Here is a 24,774-nt window from a genome sequence, read left to right as displayed (position 1 = left end):
ATAACTGACTAGAGAAATCCACTGCATACACTTTAAACACTGTGGTTCAGATTTCCCATATAGTCACAAACAAACTAAGACTTTTTGATCTGAGAACTAACAAATAACATGTATACAATGTTAAAATAATGGCTTACAATGGCAAGAAAAAATCCCATGAAGATGGAGCATTAACTTTTGGAAAGGGCATCTAACACAACAAAGAATACAAAATGAAGGGGGAAAAAAATCATAGAAACCAGACCATAATTAAAGCAAGTGAGAAATTCTGATGCAAATCTGGCATGGAAATGCTAACAAAGATAGTGGCAGACATAGCAGAGACAAACTCTTACGTGCAAGTCACAGTTAAACACCCAAAATCTTCCAGCGAATTCATAAACAACTAAAATTGTTTTCTGTGATGATCCATCCAGCTGCCCAAGGGCAGAATATCCTGACTGGTCTCTTCACTAGCTGACAGTTAATCAGCAGATTAACAAAGAAAGGAAAACAAAATTCACTATTTCCAAGTGTCTTTTTTTTCCTTCTCCCTCCACTACTGCCTTGCTCTTTCTCCTTTGATAGATTAAATCAATCTGTTACTGGTTTTTCTCATACACAAGCAAACAGAATGCTAATACTAACTATATGCCTTTGAGTTATGCTTCCCCAAGACTTACAGCTCTTCTCCCTCTCTCCCTTTATCCTGGCAAGATAAAACTCTCAAGCTTTCAAAAAAAATTTTTTTAACTAAACAGTCTCTCATCTTCTAAGTTATCTACCTATTTCCAGACATAAAATTACTTTTTAAACCTCACTGTCTGGTTCCTATAAATAGACTAAATAAGGTACATTCAAATTTATGTCCCTAACTTTACACTGACTCAAACTGCAGTTCTAAGAAAACCATTTTATGTCTCTGTGTGACTCACAGAGACTAAAGAACTAGGGATTAATATCTGCTTCTACCAAAATCTCAGTTTACTGTAAAATACATGAGAAAGGAGGAAGGACACATTATCTTTAATAGAATGGTGATATACAAAATTTGGGTTTAATACTTTCAAAAAATCATTTTGTGTGTTAGTTTCCAGCTTTCTCCTCAAAAGTAGGTATGATACCACTTTACAGGGTTGCTATGAGAAATGTAAATAAAATCCTTAGCGGAATGCCTGGCCCCCAGAAGGAATTCAAGTGGTGGGAAGATGTAATCAGGGAAAGTCTAGTTGTTTATTTGGGTGATTTAGGATGGCGTCCTTCTAGAGATTCTGATTTGTCCACAGAGCTGGCTGTGGAAGCCTAGTTTATCCAGGTTCTTAATACAACATTGCTGATAATCCTCTCCATCCTTTTCTTCCTCTCTTCTTCCCTGCCTTTGTCCCTCTTCCCTTTTCTCTTTCCTCTCTTCCTACTGACCTTCCTACATTTTCCTCCTCTGTTTCCTTTTTGATATATGTAGACACTGGTACTAAAATTAGGTCAGTCAGTAGCTTTAAGAAGGTAGGAAGATTCTGACTGGTGTGAGGTGATACCTCATTGTAGTTTTGATTTGCATTTCTCTGATAATTAGTGGGAATGCAGTTTGGTGCAGCCACTATGGAAAACAGTGTGGAGATTCCTCAAAAGACTAGGAACAGACTTACCATATGACCCAGGAATCCCACTCCTGGGCTTGTATCCAGAAGGAAATCTACTTCAGGATGACACCTGCACCCCAATGTTCATAGCAGCACTATTTACAATAGCCAAAACATGGAAACAGCCTAAATGTCCATCAACAGGTGACTGGATAAAGAAGATGTGGTATATTTATACAATGGAATACTACTCAGCCATAAAAACCGACAACATAATGCCATTTGCAGCAACATGGATGCTCCTGGAGAATGTCATTCTAAGTGAGGTAAGCCAGAAAGAGAAAGAAAAATACCATATGAGATCGCTCATATGTGGAATCTAAAAAAACAAAAACAAAAACAAACAAACAAAAACAAAATGTAAATACAGGACAGAAATAGACTCACAGACAGAGAATACAGACTTGTGGTTACCAGGGGGGTGGAGGGTGGGAAGGGATAGACTGGGATTTCAAAATTGTAGAATAGATAAACAAGATTACACTGTATAGTACAGGGAAATATACACAAAATGTTATGATAACTCACAGAGAAAAAAATGTGACAATGAGTGTGTATATGTCCACGAATGACTGAAAAATTGTGCTGAACACTGGAATTTGACACAACATTGTAAAATGATTATAAATCAATAAAAAATGTTAAAAAAAAAAAAGAGGTAGGAAGATTCAATGAGAAATTCTGACCCATTTTAACTCCTTTCAAAGCACAAACAAAAGAATTTAGTTGAACTAAGATAGAATTAAATTCACTATGGATAAAAAGATTTTCAAATGAGGGGGCCTAAAACCCTATGAAATGTGGATAATTGTTAATACTATTTCCTAAGGGTCTGCTAATACTATAACTATCATCCTAGAATTTCCTCTCTGTTCCGTATCTTTTCTTGTGACACCTACAAAACTAAAAGCTACCATAAAATAACAGTAATGCTAATAAAAACAAAAATATTCTAAGATTCTTTTTCCTTGGTTTCTTATTTCTATTAATGTTGGTTTTATAATAACTTGAAGGGTTAAGTTCCAGGTTTCAAATTAATCTTCTAAAAATACCTGTCCAGTAAAATAACTTAGTTTTTTAAGTTTATGTTTTTATGAAACAAGAAGACAACTAAGTGCGTGCTTGTAATATAAGGCCTCTAGGGTTCATTTTATCATCACTAGATCTTCAAGTTTCCTTCCAAATATTAGGGAGACTTTATCATCTATCTGTCTTGTCTTCTAGAAGAGAACCATGCTTGGGCGGTCTCACTTTCCTAGACGACCCCATGCTCTGGGACCACCTCTCACCTTTTGAGATGACCCACACTCTGTCTATAGAGAGTGTATCCATCTCCTAGGGTCGCTCTCACTTTCTGAGATGACCCCATGCTCTGGGGCCACCTCTTGCCTTGGAGATGGCCTGTGTTCTGTCTATAGAATGTGTATCTCCTAAGCCACCTCTCTTGCCTTCTGAGATGGCCTGCACTCTGTCTATGGAGTGTGTATCCCCCTGAATAAACTTATTTTCCTTAAAAAAAAATTCTTGTCTAAAAGTGAGCCCTTGACATCATGATTTAAGACAAAACTGAAGATCTGCCTTAAAATTTGCTATGGTAGGTATGAATTTATATATAGCCATTAGATGGCTGCTAATACATGTTATTATATAAGAATAAAGAGGGCAAGGAGGGAGATTTCAAGATTACGGCATTCTTCTGCTTCCTAGAGAATGGAACTAAGAATAACGTATTAGGTTCTCTGTATACTGTCTCTAGGAGTAGCTACCAACTGACTAAAGAAAGGATGGAGGGAAGTTAATTAGCAATGTTCTATTAAGAACCTGGATAAACTAGGCTTCCACAGCCAGCTCTGTGGACAAATCAGAATCTCTAGAAGGACGCCATCCTAAATTACCCAAATAAACAACTAGACTTTCCCTGATTACATCTTCCCACCACTTGAATTCCTTCTGGGGGCCAGGCACTCCGCTAAGGATTTTATTTACATTTCTCATAGCAACCCCGTAAGGTGGTATCATACCTACTTTTGATGAGAAAGCTGATAGCTAATATTCAAAATGATTTTTTTAACTATTTTTTCTAGAATGAAGCAAAAAGGAAAATTAAATACAAAAATACTGACCACATAAACCTCTACCATAACTTGAACATGATCTGTTGACAAAAGACATACAAAAAGCAGAAGTCAGCACACTTCTCATTAAAGGGACAAATAATAGGAAATATTTTAAGTCTTGTGAACCATTTGATCTGCAACTACCCAACACTGCCACTGTAGTACCAATGAGCACAGCTACGTTCCAATAAAACTTTATTTACAAAAGCAGGCAGGATTTAGTCCACAGGTCATAGTTTGCCAACACTGATTTAGAAAATAAACTTTTTCATATCCAAGTTATTTCAATCATCCAATACTGTAATTTTGGTAAAGCCAAAAGCAGGCAGAACAGTCATCTCTTTTAGTGTCAGAGGAGCTGTCTCAGTAAAGATCTACTTCCTCATCCTTAATTGGCTAGTTTTTAAAAACAATAAAGAGTTCACTTTTCAGGCTGTTTCACTAGAACTAAGTTAGCATTTCTTGCTTTAATTTTATATATTGTGAATAATATCAGTGTCCATTAAATAGAAACACCGAAGCCTGTATTAATTAAAGCCTTTTGTACTTTCATTTGGCACAGCTTCTGAACTGGTAAAATTACCATGGCTACGAAAATCAGCCTAAACATACTTTCAAGTCTAGAATTCAATAATGTTCAAAAGATGCCAAATAAACTGCATTTGTTTTTCATAATTTACTCCATTGTTTTTAAATAGGCTCCTATTTAAGTATATAAACAGTCTTTTAATTTAAACTTTCAAACAGTTTTATGCGGTAGGAAAATAAATGAGCAAGGTAGAGGCTATAAATAAATATATGTAGCTGGGTGTCCAACTAAGTTTTGTGAATCCTTTCCACCTCACTCATCCTAATAATTACATTTAGTCAAGAAAGCTCCAATTAGGATTTTCTTTTTCTTTCATTTCAGCCAGGCCCAAAAGAATAATCACTACAAAAGCCTCACCAAGTACACAACAGATAAAGAAAAAAGATTATTAGCAAAAATAAGTGTAAACTTACTATTGTAAAGTAGGATTGCCACCTTTAATGTCACTACAAGCTTAACCTAATATTATACTCTCTTTTCTGACTCTCCTGCAGCACTCAAAGTCTAGCAGATAACAAGGCAGATCAAACCCCAAGATACTACTTAGATTTTTTATTTGCTTCTTTATATTCATAATACCCTGTGAGAGCTGTAAAAGGTGGCAGAATTATTATACTGTTTCATTACTACTGCATGAAAGCTGCAATTTGAGAGCCTACAAGTCCTGTTTTTTTGTGTTGAATTTCAAACGCACCAACAACAATTTTGATACTGCTTTGTTCTTCCAACAGAATTTACACTAAAGAAGATTGTAAAGCTTCATGACATGTTCTTTTTATCCATGTCATCTGCTAATAGAAGCCATCAAAACAACATCTTACAGCAGTCCACCCCATTACCTGTAAGTAAACATTCATTTAAGACTAAGATAGGCTTAAACGTATCCTTTCCAGAGAGGTACCAGTTAAGAATTCCAGGATTCTCTGCACATTATATTACATTTAATCTTGGTCTGGCAATTGGGACTTACTCAACTTAAAGTTGAGTCAAATCTGTTCTTTCTTCTCCTCCTACCTAGCTTTAAGTCAAGCTGCCATTCACAAGAATTTTAATTTCTTAGTAGAGAAAAATACGTTTCCTAATTCTGTTAGCTCACATTAAGTAAGAATCTGACTCTCAGAAGCTAATGGTTGGACAAGGTGATAAGAGAAGAATTTCCCACTATTTACCAAAGGACTGTCTAAATCTTCAAGCTCAGTCAAGAAAGAAAGAGGTAAAAGGGCAACATAAAGAAAAAAGTTCACCTGGCTAGACAGATGGCAAACAGAGATGAGCTCATGAAAAGTACAGAAGAATCCCATATTATAAACTAATTGTAAACAAGCTAAAAAAGTAAAAGTGGAATGGAAATAATAGATTTCAAATTAAAGACTATTTTAGAGGGGAAAAAAAAAAAAAAACAAGCCTAAGAGATCGTCTTAGTCTTCTGTCCACTTTTTAGTGAAAAAGAAACAGGCCCAGAGATAATGCCACAGCTGGGCCTAGCTTTCAAATCTCTTTCCAATGACATACTCTAAGGACTCAAAGCTAGCAATCACTCCCCTTTGTCTCTCTCATCTCATCCCCAACTATTTTCCCCCTTTTCACTCCACTCCAGACACACTGCCCGCTGCAGTGTCTTTAACACATCAAGCATGCACCTGCCTTAGGACTTCTGTAGTAGTTGCTCCTTCTGCCCAGAATCCATTCCCTGCTTCTCTCCATCACTTCCTTCGAGTCTTGATTCAATCCTTCACTGGCCACCCTATCTAAAACTGCAACTCCCTCATCATTACACTGCATATTTCCTATTCCCCTTCCTGCTTTTTCTTTCTTCTTAGCACCTACATTTAACATACTACATGTTTACTAATTTATCTTGTTTATTGTGTCTCCCCCACAAAAATGTTAATTTCATTAGGTTAAGGATTTTTGTTTTGTTTTCTTCACTGATGTACCTAGAATCCAGAACAGTAGGCAATCATGAAGATACTCTGTTCCATCTCAAGAAATTCTGATTCAGTAGGTCTGGGCTGGGGTCCAACAAACTGCATTTGTAACACTCTAGGGTATAAGATGACCACAATGTGAAAAACAGTAATACAGATAATACAGGAAAGGCAAAGATGAAAATTTGCTGTAAGGCCTCACGCCTTGGGACCAGCAAGATCAGGGTAACAGTGATCTATAGTAACTGACAGTAACACTGAAGATGAGTTTTTTTAAATTATAAAAAAGTAGTTCACATGCTGCCATATGGGTAAATACTCAGTCACATATTGCATGGGACATATGTATACAAAAAATTATTCATTGTTTATCTAAAATTCAAATTTAATTGAGTGGGTGTCCTATATTTTTATTTGCTAAATTTAGCAACCCTAACCCGGCATCTCTTCTCAACAGTGTAGTCAAAATGATTCTATTAAAACATAAGTCAGATCACATCAGCTCAAAACCCTTCATTGTTACCCCTCTTGCATTTCACTCATGAAAAGTCAAAGCCCTTAAAACAATTCACCAGTTCCCCACACCCCTGCCTTCCAACCCTGTTAATTTTCCTCACTTATTACTCCAGTGCACTTCTTACTCCAGAAGCCACAGCGGCCTTTTCACTATTCCTTGAATAGTAAGCTACACATGCTCCTACGTATTAGCCTTTGAACTGACTGTTCCTTTTGTCTGACACAGTCTTCCCTCAGATAATCACACAGACTACGCTCTCATCTTTTTTAAGTCTCTGCTCAAATGTTATACTTTCAACGCGACCTACACCACTTTTAAGTGCAAACTCACCCTCACACTCAAGCACTTCCCGTCTCCGTTACCTCAGACTACTTTTATCACTTTCTAACACACTATTTGTTGAATGAGTGGATGAACAAATGAATGAATGAACAAACCTCTATTTGTTCCTCTGCAGAGTATCAGGATTTGTTACTATATGATCCCCAGAGTCCCCACCAAGCTTTAACATTCTATGATTCCATGAAATTCCTTCTCCTAACACTTCTATACTAACATTTTAAGTTACACAACTCAAAACTAGCTAACGTAGTCAAAGATAAAAAATCTTCTGGTGTTAAAGAAAGGGTCATAAATTTCCTTGCAGTCTATTCCCAAACACCACGTTTCCCCAAGAAAATCCAATGTCATCTTCATTTTTCTGTTGATCGCAACTCCAGAAAAATGCAACTTACTGGAAGAAAATCTAGTGCAAAGACTGGCTATAGTGGGCTGCTGTTAAAAAAAAAAAATATATATATATATATATATATATATATATACACACACATATATATAAAGTGTAGACTACCTAAATCTTTAAAAACTAAAAGCACAATACAGTATAAATGGCTCATTAAAAGAGGACAATTTTTAAGTGTGTGTGTGTTTCTTTTTTTTTTTCTTCTTTAACAAGAAGCAATTCCCTTAAGTCCCACATTTTCATCTAATAAGTAACAGAGAAAGTAAATTAGGGATAAAGCAACTAAGATTTAAGAAGTAAAACCTTGAATCTTTGGCCTTTATAATTAAAAGGGAAAAAAAGTATTAATGCTCTTAATAAGTAAAGTCTTCAAAATAGGAGAAAAATCAGAAAGCCTTCTATCACCATGGTAATACAAATGCACAAAAGACACTAATTCCTAAAAGTAACAGTCATCTTATCTGTGACATCAACCAGCCACTTTTTTGCCAGAATCCAAGCCTAAGGACCTAGAAACCTAACCAAACAAGCACCTTTCCCACATCAGATAAGGTACTGCAGCAAAAGCACTGAAATTCAACATCAATTCCTTCAGAACGTCCTTAACTAAACTGCAATGCAGGGGAGAGCATTTACAATTCTGACAGCAGCTCCTGCAAAGAAAAGCAATGCAGCAACCACAGAAACCAGATGCGGAGAGCACCCGATCCACTCTCCAGACTCAAAATCATAGGAGCCAAGCAGCTGGTTTTAAAACCCACTACTTCATATGCCCTCTGCTTTCTTGCTCTCAGCAACCCTTCAACACTGCTCTATTGAGGATTCAGGGTCCTCCTATTCCCCAAAATAATTTACTGAGAAAAAGAAATGAGAGAGGGAAAATGAATTGGTGAGAGCGAAGTTCAGGAGGAAGAGAGAGAATAATTAAGAAAAAACAGATTGTTCTGTGAGAAGGATCTGACTGACTTCTTATTGTACAGAAGCGGATGATGAAATTCAAAGGATGTGCAATAGTTTTGCCACCAGCATGTTATAAAGTAAATGAAACGAAGGAAGAATATACTAAGTGTAAAATCAGTGTAACTGTTCTCTTTCTAACTCATAAGCAAATTCAGCAACTTCCATTCCATTCCAAAATGAGAGAATGAATTACTGGCAACAAGCTGCACTTTACCAAAAGAAATTTAAAAGGTAGGCCAAAGGGTGCTGAGGAGGAAACACTCAGCCAAAAGCTTCTTTAGAGCTATTCAAAACAAAATTGCTACTACTTCTAATGGGATATTTCAAAGCATGTTGTGCAAAATGCTTTTTACATAAAACCATACAGAAAATAGAGGGTGAAAGCAGTTTGGGGCTTTTTACCGATCTGAAAATTATCTTATAAAACAGTGCTTTTACTTTATCGTGTTTGATTAAGTTGGGTGCGTGTGTCTGTGTACTTATAGAAGAGGAGGAAAAGCAAGTCAGGAAAAATTCCTAATACAAGATGGGCTTTAGGATCCATTTTAACACATTTCTACCCTTCTGTTACACAATTAATTGAAAACAAAAACAAAAAACCCAGTCTTATCTTTGACATTTTAATATTTGACATTAAGTCTTTTATTCAGTACACTGAATTATTCCTATGAAAGATACCACAGAGATAAACACACATGTCTCAAGTCAGTTAATACTATTAATATACATTAGTGGTGATCTGTTAGCAAGCAAAATAGTTTAAATACTCCATAAAATAATGAATCTCGAGGATTTAGATAATTCAGTTAATTACAGATGGCATCCATGAGTGAAATAAACAACTGTACTGTATTCAGATATATACATAACTACACAACAAACTAAAGTTCAAAAACTATGAAAAACCCTCAAGCCATTATGATCATCACATACAAAATGATGTTATAAAAAATATCATTCTGTAAAAAAAAAAATGACCTAAATTCAGGTCAATTATATTTATGTAATTAATTTCAATTAAATACCTACTGAAATATACAGTATATTTTAAATACCTGACTCACCCCTTGATGCAATATTTATCTTTTTATTGAGGTATAGTTGATTTACAATATTATATAAGTTTTAGGTTATAACATAGTGATTCACAGTTTTTAAGATTATACTCCATTTAAAGTTGTTATAAAATATTAACTATATGCTACACAATATATTCTTGTAGCATATTTATTTTATACATAGTAGTTTATACCTCTTAATCCCATGCCCGTCTTGCTCCTCACCTCTAAACTCCCCACTGGTAACCACTAGTTTGTTCTCTGTATCTGTGAGTCTGTTTCTTTTCTCTTGTATTAACTAATTTGTTTTACTTTTTAAATTCCACATATAAATGATAATGTACAGTGCTTGTCTTTCCCTGAATGATTTCTTTCACTAAGCACAATACCCTCCAAATCTATCTATGTTGTTGCAAATGGCAAAATCTCATTATTTTTCCTGGTTGAGTACTATTCTGTTGTATACATATGCCACATTTTCTTTATCCATTCACCTGCTGATGGATATTTAGGTTGCTTCTGTATCTTATAAAATGTCTTTATTGAAGTATAGTCAGTTTACAATGTTGTGTCAATTTCTGGTGCGCAGCATAATGCTTCAGTCATACATGAACATACGTATATTTGTTTTCATATTCTTTTTCATCATAAGTCACTACAAGATATGGAATATAGTTCCCTCATCTATATACTATGAACTTGCTTATCTATTTTATATATATTAGTTAGTATCTGCAAATCTCGAACTCCCAATTTATCCCTTCCTACCCCATTCCCTCCCTGGTAACCACAGGTTTGTTTTCTATGTCTGTGAGTCTTTCTGTTTTGTAAATAAGTTTATTTGTCTTTTTTTTTTTTTTAGATTCCACATATAAGTGATAGCATATGGTATTTTTCTTTCTCTTTCTGGCTTACTTCACTTGGAATGACAATCTTCAGGCTCATCCATGTTGCTGTAAATGGCATTATTTTACTCTTTTTTATGACTGAGTAGTATTCCACTGTATAAATATACCATTCCATTGTATAAATATATCTTCTTTATCCAGTCATCTGTCGATGGACATTTAGGTTGTTTCCTTGAATGGCTACTGTAAATAGTTCTGCTATGAACACTGGGGAGTATGTATCTTTTTGAATTAAGGTACCCTCTGGATACATGCCCAGGAGTGGGACTGCTGAATTATATGGTAAGTCTACATATCTTAGCTATTGTAAATCATGTTGCTATGAACATTGGGGTGCATGTATCTTTTTGAATTAATGTTTTTGTTTTCTTCAGATATATTCCCAAGAGTGGAATTGCTGGATCATACAGTAGTTCTATTTTTAGTTTTTTGTGGAATCTTCATACTATTTTCACAGCAGGTGCACTAATTTACATTCTCACCAACAATGTGCAAGGGGTCCCTTTTCTCCACATCCCTTGATGCCATATTTTAAAATGAGGATCAATAATAGATTTTTTCCCAAAATATTAACACCTTAGTCAAAGTTCAGAAATGTTTAATCTATTAATTCTATTACTAAGTACCAAAAATTTTTTTGATAAATGAAAATCAACATTATTTAATACCATCTGAATCATATAAGAAATTATTATTTTTAGTATTTTTTAAATGACTAACTTATTAAAGGCATAGTAGAATGCATAGAGAAGAAATCTAGGATTTGCACCACTAAATAGATGGGTGATTGTGGATAAGTTACTAACCTCATCGAACCTCTATACCTATAAAAGATTAAGAAGGTATATACCTTAAAGGATTTTTGTGAGACTGCGGAACAGTGTGATTTTGTGAAACTTAAAGAATAGCTAACAGTTATGTAGGACTGTAAGCCAAGCACTTCCTAAACACTTTATGTATGTTAGCTTATGTAATCCTCACAACTTTATGAGGTAGGTGTATACTAGGTCAAGGCACAGAAAGATGAGTAATTTACCTAAAGTCATACAGCTTTAATTACAGGAGCTGGGATAGGAACCCAGGCAGCCTGCATTCAGAGTTCACAAGTAACCACTGTAGCATGCTACCCCTCTCCAACAAGACAAATTAAGTCAAATTCCTAGCACAAAGTAAATACTCAATATTAGTATCTTTTTTCCCTTCCACTGAGACCTCTTCATGCACTGAAACAAGAAAAACAAGCATTCATTCTCAGTGAGTAGTTATTTATCACACAAGACAACCATCCAAAATAACATTCTAATTATTAATCCAAGCAACTAAGTAACATTAGCTTTGAGAATAACAAAATGATCCTTAATGTGCACTTATTACTTTTACCAGAATTGTCTGTTTTTGTTTTATAAGAGCAAAAATCCTGTCTAGTTTAAGGTATTATATGAGATTACTATAAAAAATAGCCTCTACTAAATATTAAGCAACATATTTCACAGAAATTGGATTAAGGTTTTTGGTATACTTGCTTATTTTTAAGTTACATACTTACATAGATTACACAGAACAGACACAGCCAAAAATGCAGTTAAGAAAATAAACAAAGCTCATATGCTCAAGCCTAGAAGATATTTGGCTGGGCCAAAAAAAAAAAAAAAAAATCAGCTGTTGATTACAATGGATACCAAGTAACAAGAGAGGCAATTTATTATATTCTGCTTCTTATTTTCTTTTTGTTGTAGCTGTACAAAAATCTTTATTTCTTCATTAAATAAAATGCCCAATATTTACTACAAGCTAACACACATAAAAACAGCCAGTAACTGAATCCTTATGCTATGGCAGTCATTATGCTAGACACATTACATAAATACTCTAAATTTCACAAAAGCTATGTAAAGTAGCTATTATTATTGTTGTTGTTATTGTTATTATTACACATTTCACAGATGAGGGACCTCAGCTCTGAGAGGTCAAGTGCCTTGCTCAAGTTCACACAGTTAATAAGTAAAGAGTTGGGGTTTGAATTCAAGTCTGCCTGAAACCAAAGTCCACATATTTCCTACCAAACATACCCAAACCTGGTTGTGTATCAGAATTACCTGGGGAGCTTGTTAACAAAACTGATGGTCAAATCCAAAACCTAAAAATAATCAAACTCCCAGAGATTCTGATTTATTTAACAAGCTCCTCGGGTGATTCTTATGCAGCAAGCTGGCAATGGTCCTAAGAGTAGCACTTAAAAACCACCATACGACCTCCAACGGCCTCCTCCATGTTCTATTAGGTTTGACAATTAGTAGGTAAGATAACAGGGTTCTCAGCATCAAATTTTAGATTCAATAAACAGTATTCATAGATTAAGGACCCAACTCAATTTTTGATTGGGAAATACATTTTGATAAATGGCATTATCATCTTTTCACTCACCACCAAAACCTGGTACATCTTTAATTCCTCCTTCCTTTCTCTTAAATCTGTCTGTTCCTTTGCCTTTATACTACTAACTGGAGGATATCAGTATCTGTGAACACTATTCTGCTAACCCCTGAGAACTCCTACCCTCACCAGCTCTTTGCATAGCAGAGCTCACCTTTCACTGTAAAGGTAGAAAATGTCAGATTCCCCACTTTCCCAGCCTCCTTTGCAGCTAAGACACAGTCATGAGATCCAACCCTAGTCAGAGAAGCTAGGGAGTGCCCGGTCAAAGTTTTCTTCTCTAACAAAAAAAATCAATAAGATAGCACACCCTTTTTCTCCCTTTTTGTGATTGAGTGAGACAACTATCTTGTGACCATAAAGATTTAGCAAAGAGAAATGCAGAAAGGCCACCCCAGAGTCCTGATATCGTTGGGCCACTTTTTAACCAACCCTTTAAATTCCAGATTTCTTTTATGTGAAATACTAAACCCTATTTTATTTTATTTTATTTTATTTTATTTTATTTTATTTTATTTTATATTAAAACTAAGCCAATTTTAGTTAATAAGTTAACTCTCACCCTGACTCTTGCAACACCTCCCTTGCCTCCAATCTGTCTCTAATTTGCTCCTCAAATCACTATATTCAAATCACTATAAATCTTACCTTTGAAGAGCACAGATTTTATTATGAACTGTATAGTAGTAGAAATTTTCTAAAGGATCTCTCTGATTACAGGACAAAATCCAAAGTCCTTTCATGTCACATGCATCTAGTTTATCTTTGGCTAGATCCCCCAATAAGCCCTCTTATCTCAATATGCCATAAACAGAACCACACAGACTACTTCTCTTTTCAAACATAATTTCCTGTTTCCATGACTTTGCTCACATAGTTCCTTCAACCTAAAATTCCCTTCTTCCTATTTTTCTACCTGCCAAAATTCCACCTACCCCTCAAATTACTGCCTCTGCTTAAGACTGGAATTAATTTCTCTCCACTCTGGTATTAACATACTTTATTTATACCCACCAACTGCTACACATGCCACATTCTTCCTTATATGTAAATAAATATGTGTATCTGTCTTCCCTACAAGGCTGGAGGCTTTGTGAAGGTAGCCCCCATGGGTAAACACAGTATCTGATACAAGATGGTCCTTGGATTGTTCAACTGAATTTGCCCATAATCAGTTAGATGTTCTCAACTATGCTGTTTAGGAGCCAAAAGGGATGAAGATTGTATTCTAAAGAGAGGAAAAAAAAAAAAAAACTATAACAAAAATATTTGGCGTATTTTTGAAATCATTTTTGTGGAACTTCAAAGGTACAAAATTAATGCTTAACTGTTAATTGCTAAATGAGAAGCAGAAAGACAATGAAAAGCCTTAGAATGTGCTTAAAATATTTACTTGTGTATGCCAATTCATCTCTACTCTCTTGTGATTAAAATGACTTCTTAAATTCTATGTCACCCACTAAATTGCCCAGCTTCTATCTCATTCTCATTTTAGTCCAATGGGAAATGCAATTCAAAACCACCTCACACACATGAGAAAGACTATAATCAAAAAGACAGAAAATAAGCATTGGTGACGATGTGGAGAAACTGGCATCTTCATACACTGTTAGTAGGAATGTAAAATGGTGTAACTACTTTGGAAAATAGTCTGGCAGTTCCTCAAATGTTAAACAGAGTTGTCACATGACCCAGCAATTCCACTACTAGGTATATCCCCAAGAGAACTGAAAATATATGTCCACACAAAAACTTGTACATTCACAGTAGCATTATCCGTAATAGACAAAAAGTGGAACCAACCCAAATGTCTACAACTAATAAAATAGATAAATCAAATGTGGTATACCCATACAATGGACTATTTACTCAGTAATAAAAAGAAATGAAGAAATGAAACATGAAACAACATGGATAAAATATTATGCAAAGTGAAAGAAGCCAGTCAAAAGACCATACATTACATAATTTTATTTATGTGAAATGTCCAAAACAGGCAAATCTATAGAGACAGAAGGTAAACTAGTGTTTGCCTAGGGCTGAGGTTTATGTGGAGGTTGAAGACTAATGGCTAAGGGGTACAGGATTTCTTTGGGGGGTAATAAAAATGTTCTAAAATTGATGGTGATGGATGCATAATTCTGTGAGTATATTAAGAGCCACTGAATTGCACACTTCAAAGAGCTGAATTGTGTGGTATGTGAATTACATCTCAATAAAACCATTCAAAAAATGCTATGACTCCAGTCAGTTATAACAATCAGCAAGACTTAAGCAAAGACATAGATTATTTATTAGTAGGTAAAACAGTATAGACTAAAAAGTATTGCGCATTTCTACCTTGACCAAAAATTGACTGGAAAAGTTCAACCCATGCTAAATTCTCACAACCAGGGGCAATTCTAAAGTATACCAAACTTGAAAATGTGCATATTATTTTTCAGATGCATTGCAAAAATATACCTGACATCAATTCAATTGTACAATCAAGAAACCTGGAATGGAGGTCATTCCTGACTTCTTCTTCTCCTCTCTTATATCCAATCCATCATCAAGACCTACCAATTTTGCCTTCTCCACCATTTCCCCTGCCAAAACCCAAACTATCACCATGGTCTCCTCCTTAGGTTACTGCAATAGCCTAAATTGGTCTCCTGCAACATTCTAACATCTCTGCAATTCTCTATGCAACAGTGAAGTAATTTTCAAGCAAACCTGATCATGCCTATCCCCTGCTTAAATTTACTTCCCACTGTCCTTAGGATAAATTCTAAACCTCCTGACATGGTCGCCAAGGATGCTACTCTCCCTCCCATATTGACTGCAACCTCATTGGCCTTCTTTTGGATACTCCACCTCCCGATGCTCCTTTCCATTCAGGGTTTTCTGGAACAAAGGTCCTTTCTCTCCAGGAGATTTCATTCTAATGGGGGGTAGGGGTGTGGGGGAAGGAGACATGGAGGAAGAGGATAAATAAATAAGAATTTGGAGCGATAACAATTATTACCATGAAAAAAATAAAACAGAGTAATGGGACAGAGAGTAATAGTGGTTGCTGGAAAACAGATATGACTGATGTTTCTCCTTCAGGGAAGTCTTCCTTCAACCCTCAGATCAGGATCAGTACCCTGTTACATGCTTTCCTGACAACAGGATTTCTCCTTTATAGTACTTATCACAGATGTAAATAAACAACTTGGACTGCCTTACTCACCACTCTATCCAAAACACCTACCACAGTGTCTTTCATATAACAGATAGTTAAGAAACAGATTTTAAAGGAATGCCTTGGGTTCTCCAGCTTCACAAACTGAACTATAAAACCACAGACCATTGTGATGTAATCAATTAACCTACTCAACTCTGCCAGAACCAAAACCAAGAGTCACCAAGAGAAATGAGAGGGTATCTGTCCCACCCCTGCTCCATGAGCCTCAGCAATAGTCTCTCTGCCACCTTTGATTTACTACTGCTTATGTCACATTCCCTGCAGTGTTTCATAAGGTACGCACTTCAACAGCTGGCTTCCATCTTCCCTGTCTAATCATGTATAAAAATAAAACATCATTTATATTATCACAATTATTTCTACAGCAAATATGAAAACGTCAGAGCCCTAACTCAAGGACTACAAGTAAAAGTGGCAGCTTTGCAGGGGATTTTGTCAAAGGCAGATGTTAGCTACTCAACTTCCAAGCAAGTCTGTTCTTTCCTGACTTCAATTTCCTCCTTTAAAAATGATATTTCATAGATTCTCTAGATCTCAAATTTCCCTTTTTCTTTTGATTACTTATGACTTCCTTTTGTAACATGAAATCAAGCCCCTATTTTCTCCATTAGGAAAATATGTTCTACTATCAGAGCACTCTTGAAAAGATCTGACGCTCAGAAACATGTATTATTTATAATGGAGAAAATCTTTTAAAAGAATTGATATCACAAGCTCTGTGATGTGACCACTGCAAAGACAAAGTTGGAAGCTAATTAAACGCAGTAATTCTCATTAAATGGAGGAAAAGTAATATTAAGATTTGGCCCTTGAATACTTGGTCAAATGCCTATGAACCACAGTGCTTAGGAAAAGTTCTAGGCCAGTATTGTTGCAAACATCCCCCTTATTCCAAATATGTCCTCTACCCCCACCTCACCCCACCAGAGCAGTCTGATCCTTCCTTTGAAACTTAATCCTTTGTAAAAGAAAAGACATCAGTAGTCTAACTAAAAAGCTTCTCTGCTGGTTTAAAAAAAAAAAAAAAAAAACAAGTACACAAATTTTCCCCAAAACGTCCTTCCCCTGGATGAGTGCCACCCTTAGTCATGCACAGCTGGTGTTTGTGCACTAAAATACTCCATTCATAAACAAGCCCCCTCTATTCTATTATCATAGGCATCTATTAATTTTTAAATTGTCCCTACTATGATAAAATTTCTATGCTATGTAGCTTTTAGAAATAACCATTCTAGTCAGTATCCAATTCATCCTGACACAATTTTTTTTAATTCCTCAGAGAACTCCTAAAAGAATAAAGGTTACCACCACTATTTTAAGACAAAGAAAATATGTAAATTGGCTAATAAAATAACAAGCAGACAACTGCTTAAAACCAATATGCTACAACGATTACAACAGTTAAAACCAATGCCAATTTTTAAAATTATACATTTAGCAACTTAGATAAGTCTTAGGATATATGTATTTCTTTATCACAACTTTAAAATGTACTACCAGTTAAAAACCCATTTTCCCAAATCGACTCTTACTTCCCTGGTGATCTTATTCAGTTTCATAGCCTTAAATACCACCTATACTCTGATTTAAATTTCCAGTCCCAACTTCTCTGACCTCGGGACTAATCAAATGTATCCTCTCAGGTATCTATAAAGCATTTTAAATTTAACATGTGTAGAGACAATTGAATTTTAACCCCCAACCTCTCCTTTAGCCATCTTCGCCAACTCAGGAAATATCACTACCATTCACACAGTTGCTCAACCAAAACCAAGGAATCTAAAAAGAAATGAAATTCTGAGACACACTACAACACGGATGAATCTTGAAAACATTATGCTAATGAAAGAAGCCAGACACAGAAGGACAAATATTGTAGGATTCTACTAATATGAGGTACCTAGAATAGTCAAATTCATAGAGAACAAAAGTAGAAGGGTACTTGCCATGGGCTGGAGATGGGGGGTGTGGGGGGAGAGGAGTTACTGTTTAATGGATGCAAAGTTTCAGTTTGGGATCATCAAATAGTTCTGGGGATGGGTTTGAACCTAAGTACTTATCACTACCTCCACCATCAGGGTAGATGACAGTCCAAACTATCATCTTTAGCTAAACTCCCACATTAGCTACTAGCAAGTCTCCCTGCTTCATTCTTATTCCCCTACAGTCTCTGCTCTACAACACAGCCACATCCTTTTATAAAATAAATTAGATTATGTCACTGCTCTGGTTTAAAAATCCACATCATACTCAGGAAAAAAGTCCAAATTTCCACCATGGCTTATAAGGCTGCATGACATGCCCCTGCCCACCTCTCCCCTGGTCCATTCTAGCCACACAGACCATCCTGCTATTCTTTAAACAATCCAAGTTGAGTCCACCTCAGGGCTTTTGCTTTTCCCATGGTTCAACCTCTCAATTCATTTAGGTCTCTGCTCTAATGTCTGCAGAGAGCTCCTTCCTAACAGCTCTAAAAACAGCACCTCCCATAATTATTTCCTTACACTGCTTTATTATCTTTCATAACTCTTATTCCACCTAGAAGTATACGTTTTATTTATTATATCTCTTCCACCAGACTATAAACACCTTAAAAATAGAAACTTAGACTTTCTTCCCGCTATATCACCAAGACCCAGAAAAGTATCTAGTATATGGTAAATACTCAGTAAATACTTGAATGAATGAATAAAACTATCTTTACTAATAGAAGCACTAAGCATTATACCCTTCATTTTCACTACATGCAAATAGACTTTATTGAACATTAAAGGGAATCATGTTATTTGAAACAACCAAAAGGAAGCTTCAATCATCAAAGTTCCCATTTTACCTTTTCAGAGTCAGACATCGAAAATGGAACAAACTCTTGAAAATGGAACTACACAGTGTGCCTCATGACACAAAACTCTTCTATCCATGTGACTTTCACCTCAACTTCTAAAATTAATGAATTTAAAAAAAAAAGACTCTTCTATCAGCATCAGGTAAGTCCCCTCTTGCTTCCTCCCTCAGATCTTCCTCCTCTGCTCACCAATTATCCTCGCTAAGGAAACAGGAGTGACTGTCAAAGCTCAGACTTCTAAAGATCATTATAAATATAAATCCCTCCCTGACTTTAGCTAGAGACTAGTCATTTCAGAAGATGTGCTACTAGATATCTATAATATCTGAATACTTAAGTAACTTAACTGCTCACAGATGTTTTTATGTCTCTGACACCATAACTTAAACCACATTTCACTTGGCGATGGTATGATATAATAATACCCATGCCTTAATTTCCATGACAAGTCCCTCTCCATCACTGCTTCCATTTAAGCAGGTAACTGGAAATTTAGTATTTGTTATTCTATCGCACATATAAACACAGAGGCCAAAAGACAAAATCACAAATCAATGGAATTATGCCTATCCAAAATGAGAATTTTCATTAATATTTCTTGGCCGGAATATTCTTCAGCTGCATAGAATGTTTTAAATAGCCTAATAGAAATAGGATACAGACATTCTATTCTCCTTTTAATAAGCTGTATTTTTAATTATTTTTAAAGAAAATACATATGTGGAAAATGGGATTACATGTGTTGGTCATCTTTTATTTAAGCCACCCCAAATAACCAAAAGCATAGGACTAGACAGAGTGTTGGTCAGCTTCCACAGTGACTGGCAAAGAGCCCCATCACATGCCAGATAACATTCCAGCACAAATTTGAGAGCAAAGACTGTTCCAGGGTTTGAAGAAATCTTACGTGTCTTGTTCTATTCAGGAAAAATCTAAACAGAGAGCAACCTATCTCCATGCAGGGCATCTAGACTGCCTTCCAAGACTACCTGAGTACTTTCCTACCTTAATTTAAGAATGGTACATTGTTTAAAGGCCACAGGCAATAAACCAACTTGCCATTTATTGCTTTTAGAAAATCCCAGCTTGTTATCGGTCCTGACAGTAATAAAATCATCTTTTAAAGCAACAATAGGATAGTGTTCTTCCTTCCAGTGCAGCTGAAAAATAGGTGGTTATACTTTATCACTCACTGAAGTAGAACATGCTGCCTGCTCTAAGTGGCTACTTCCGATTTTTATAGATGTACAAGGGAGAATTATGTCCTTTTGGAGGGCAAGAGAGGACAGAGACTTTCTGAAGAAGCTTCTTAAGAATACTAGCTAAAGAACCATTTAGAACAGCGATCCCTTTTCTGTAAAATTGGTTGATGTGGTTACTTTGGCAAGGCATTTGAGAGCTGAGGGAGGAAGCAAGAACACAGCGAGAGGTTCAAACTTATAATTATTTTGTCTTATTACACCAACAATAAAGAAAGACTCTTTAAAAGTGTTTTGTCTTTCATCTGAACGCTCATTGACCCATTTCTGCACAGCAGTGCTGACCCCCGCCCTTTCACACAGTGCAACTGCCAAAAGTGAACTATCCCATGTTCCTGACCAAAGAGAAATAGGCTGCAACAAAATCTGTAATGTTAAGTATTCCAAGGCCAAAACTGAAGCTTTAAAAATGCCACAACCGAAAACAATATTGTTCTGATTTCAACTTTATTCTCTTAGCCTTGAATCTTATCAAAGGCTTCTTTTAAATTGAATCCTTGCTCACTTTCTTAAATTTTCTGACAGAGAATAATAATATTTCAAGTGTAAGTTTTTTCATTTTGTTGTATACATTTTCACTAAAATAAAATTTTGAAGCACAGAATGTAAACTCCCTTACTTCAAAGCTTCTCTAAGCATAACTCTCCCAGGGCAAAAATGACTCCTTGGTAATTTTATAGACATTTTAGAAAGCCCAGTAACTCATTCAAACCTTTAGAGAATTCTGAGTGTAACCTGTTTTAAATCACCTAGCAAGTATTTACTGAGCACGTAATGATAAGCCAGGCAATAGTGGCAGATGATTAAAGACACAGTCCCTGACCTCATGGAAGCTATGGTCACTCTAATGGCAGGAGATAAACATATGAATCATTAGAGGATGAAGTGACATTACGTGAAGCCCCTAAGAAGGCTTCAAAGAGGAAGTGATTGCCAACATGAGACCTGAAGAATGAAAGGAACTGAGCAAAGAAAGCAAGAAAGACAGTTAATAAAAATGTGCAGCTGAAGCGAAGTCAAGTGCAGAGTGGAAATTTACGTAGACTCAATTTTTAAGAACTAAGCTAAGCAATTTGGACAGAGACTTGTATGCAGTAAGAATTATCCTACAATCAACGTAAGGAATCATTATTTAATTTAAGGTAGGAGAGATTACATAGCCCAATTAAGGGGTCACAGAAAACTCCTAAGTGAAGGATAATAAAATTCTTACCTAGGTTCATGACAACGGAGAAAAGGAGGTATTTCTCAAATTTTAAAAGGCCAGCACTTACTAACTGATATACAAAAGTGGAGTGTGTTGAAGAAATGAAAAACAAGGATAATATCAAGGTTTCTATGTAGGACACCAGCAGATCTGGTATATTTTTAAAACATGGCCATGAATTTTCTGATATACCCCCATTACGAAGTAAAGTCTACATCTTCTTTGCTTAAATCTGGGAAGGCACATGATTACCATCCATATCCTAGCCTGACTACAAAGGCTAGGTCACAAAAGGCCATACAGCTTCCTCCTTATTCACTGGGACACTAAGTCTCGAAGCCATAAGCCACCATGTAGGAAGTCCAACTGCACTGAGGCTGCCAGGCTGTGAAGAAGCCCATGTGATATGGAGAAGGCATATAAAGGCACTCAAATCAACAATCCCAGCTGAGCTCAGCCTTCAAATCATCCCAATCCAAGCACCAAACACGTGAGTGAAGAGCCCCAGATAATTCCAGTCCCTGGACATTTGAGTCTTCCCTGGTGAAGTCCCAAAACTCACAGAACAAAGACAAGCCATGGCAGCTATGCTCTGTTCAAATTCTTATCCTTTAGACTCTGTGAGCAAAATAAAACAGTTGTTGCTTCATATGACTAAGTTTAGGGTAGTTTGTTAAACATCAATAGATAACTGAAATGGGTGATGGAACATACAAGCAAATTCGAAGAGCTTTCAAAGAGGGAGAAAATTACGGTGGTTCCACTTAGATGATTTAAATCTGACATATCTGTAGAACACCATATGGAGATGGTGAGTAAGCTACTGAAAATAAGGGTACAGATTTTTAAGAAGAGGTAGATGCTGAAGACAAAGGGAAGACTTAGAAGTATGAGGGAGAAAAATTTTAAAGTATAGGAATTGAGCAATATGAAAAGTTAGAAAGGAAACTGAAAGGATCAGAGAAAGAGGTAAGAATCAGGACAGAATGATATAAAAGCCAGACAAATATTCTCTAAGATGTCAGAACCTGCAGTCAGCAGTATCAAATGCAGCAGGAAAATAAGCAGAATCAGACAACCTGGACAGAGAATACATATTTGGCTGAGAGTTGGTAATTACAAAAGGTGGTAAAAAGTCAAATTACAGAAGTTGAGAAATAAATGAGAACTGGGTAAACTGACACTCTCACGTATGGCTGTCATTGGAAAGTAAAAGAGGGCATGAGCCTCAGGGGAACCAGGGGTTAAAGAACTGCTGATTCATTCACTCATCCAACAAATACATATTTATATTTTCAGTGTGTATGAGTAAGATGAGTAGATCTATAGATCAAGGGGATTAGTAAAGATAAAATGAAGATAACCAAAAGGCATTTATGAGTCAGATCCTAGAAAAGGCAGGAAATGAAGGATCAAGAGTCCAGGCAGAGGGCTTTTTCAGTTCTGTAGTCCCATGTCAAGTAGAGTACCTAGGAGATGACAAGCCCTCAACAAATGTTTGATGAATGAATGAATAAACTTATATATGAAGGAATAAAAGAAATTCACTAGAAATCTATTCATTTTTTTCACTGATTATAAACTAATAATCCCTCATGTATATATGTACACATGAATATGTGTAGCTATCACAGTTACCAAATATTTGCAAGAAAACTCATCAATCCATTTGGTGGGGGAGGGTGTAATTAGGTTTATTTATTTATTTATTTATTTTTAATAGAGGTTCTGGGGATTGAACCTAAGACTTTGTGCATGTTAAGCATGCACCTTATCTCTGAGCTATACCCTCCCCCCACCATTTATCCTAAAAGAAATTCTTAGTTTTAATAAAGACTTCTGCTCTAATTACAAATATATCTTCTAAGTCCCTCTCACCTTAGTAAATGTCAAATTTTGTGAATTCAAATTCACTTATAAAACAAACATCTTACCAAGAATTACTTATGAAATAAAGAAAAAGAAGCAAAAATAATGATTTTGCAATTGCTCCTTCTGGATCTCTTGCCCTAGTCTCCCTCCTAGCTTTATAATAGTTATACATTAAACACTAATGGTGGTCCCTTCCTCCAAAATGTCTAATCATGATATTGAAATAAAATATTTTTATCATAATAAATATATGTTGTATATACTACCAAGCTATAATAAAAACATTAAGAACAGATTAATTTAATACAGTGTAATTCCTTTACAACACTAACATTAAAGATGAGCCCCAATATTACAAACTTGAACAAAGTAGTATACATCAAGAATTCCCATTAATTGTGAGAAACAGAGTTTCATTCATATTTAATTCAAATTCACATCATAACTAATATTCCAGACTATATATGTCCAGGCTGGCATCTGGAGCACTGTAACAGTTAATAAAAAATAGCTCTTATTGGCATTTACTATGTGCCAGACACCATGCTAAGTGCTTTATACAGATTACCTCCTTTAAAACTCACAACCTTAAAAAGTAGGTATCAGTAAAAGTTACACGGTTTGCAAGAGAGCCAGAATCAAGCCCAGAACTGTCTGACATTAAACAGCTAGACTGTTAACTGCTATCCACATAACTATTAATGAAGAAAATCACAGTATTTTAAGCAGTGGTACATAATACATTCTGTTTCAAGATCACTGAACTTTTCAAAAACTAAAACCTAAATCCTGAACTAAAACTTCCTAGTTTTTCCTAACATGATTACAGAACTTCAAAGGCTTTGATAAGCTTAATTTTATTAAAAGAACCATTTGTGAAAAAGAGCAGTATGACTAGAAAGAATAAGTGTAAAGACATTATGTGATCATTGGGGAAAAAATATTTTGAGATAAACATCAGTGGAAAACAATAACCAAAGAAACAAATTCTTTGAAGATAATACTGCTTCCTTTTCTATCTTTAAGTCCAATTAAAATTCTACTTAATGATTCATTCTAGCAATGGAAAATAAGCAAAAACTTAAAATAAGTTTTTGCTAAAATAGTCAAGTAAAATGCATACCAACTTTTATTTTGAAATATTACTTACAAAGATATTTTCTTTAGCTACAGTACTCAAAAGTGATTTAGAACTTATTACGTATCAGCCATTGTGCTATAAGCATTTCATATTAGCCCATTTAGATTTTAATTATTTCATTTGCTCAGGGTGAAAAAGGCATAATTTAGTGCTGAACAAACACTAGACAGCTTATCCAACACTTAAAATCTGCCACATATGTGAACTACATAAATATATATATATTTACAACCACTCTTCACTTAACATGTTCCACTATCATTACCAACATGTACAAAGAGCCTACTATGTACCATCACTAGACTAGGCACTGAGGATAAAAAAGGAACAAGACCAAGATTACCAGCACC

General features: G+C 35.5%; 1 protein-coding gene across 2 annotated transcripts in view; it reads right to left on the bottom strand.

Moving 5' to 3' along the window:
- Nucleotides 1-24,774, bottom strand: part of NUBPL (NUBP iron-sulfur cluster assembly factor, mitochondrial) — a 176,702-nt gene that overhangs the window by 142,169 nt on the left and 9,759 nt on the right. The window lies entirely within an intron of this gene.

This window comes from Camelus dromedarius, chromosome 5 (genome assembly GCF_036321535.1).
Source record: "Camelus dromedarius isolate mCamDro1 chromosome 5, mCamDro1.pat, whole genome shotgun sequence".
Lineage (NCBI taxonomy): Eukaryota > Metazoa > Chordata > Mammalia > Artiodactyla > Camelidae > Camelus > Camelus dromedarius.
The sequence above is the reverse complement of the archived record's forward strand: the minus strand, read 5'-3'. Positions and strand labels throughout refer to the sequence as shown.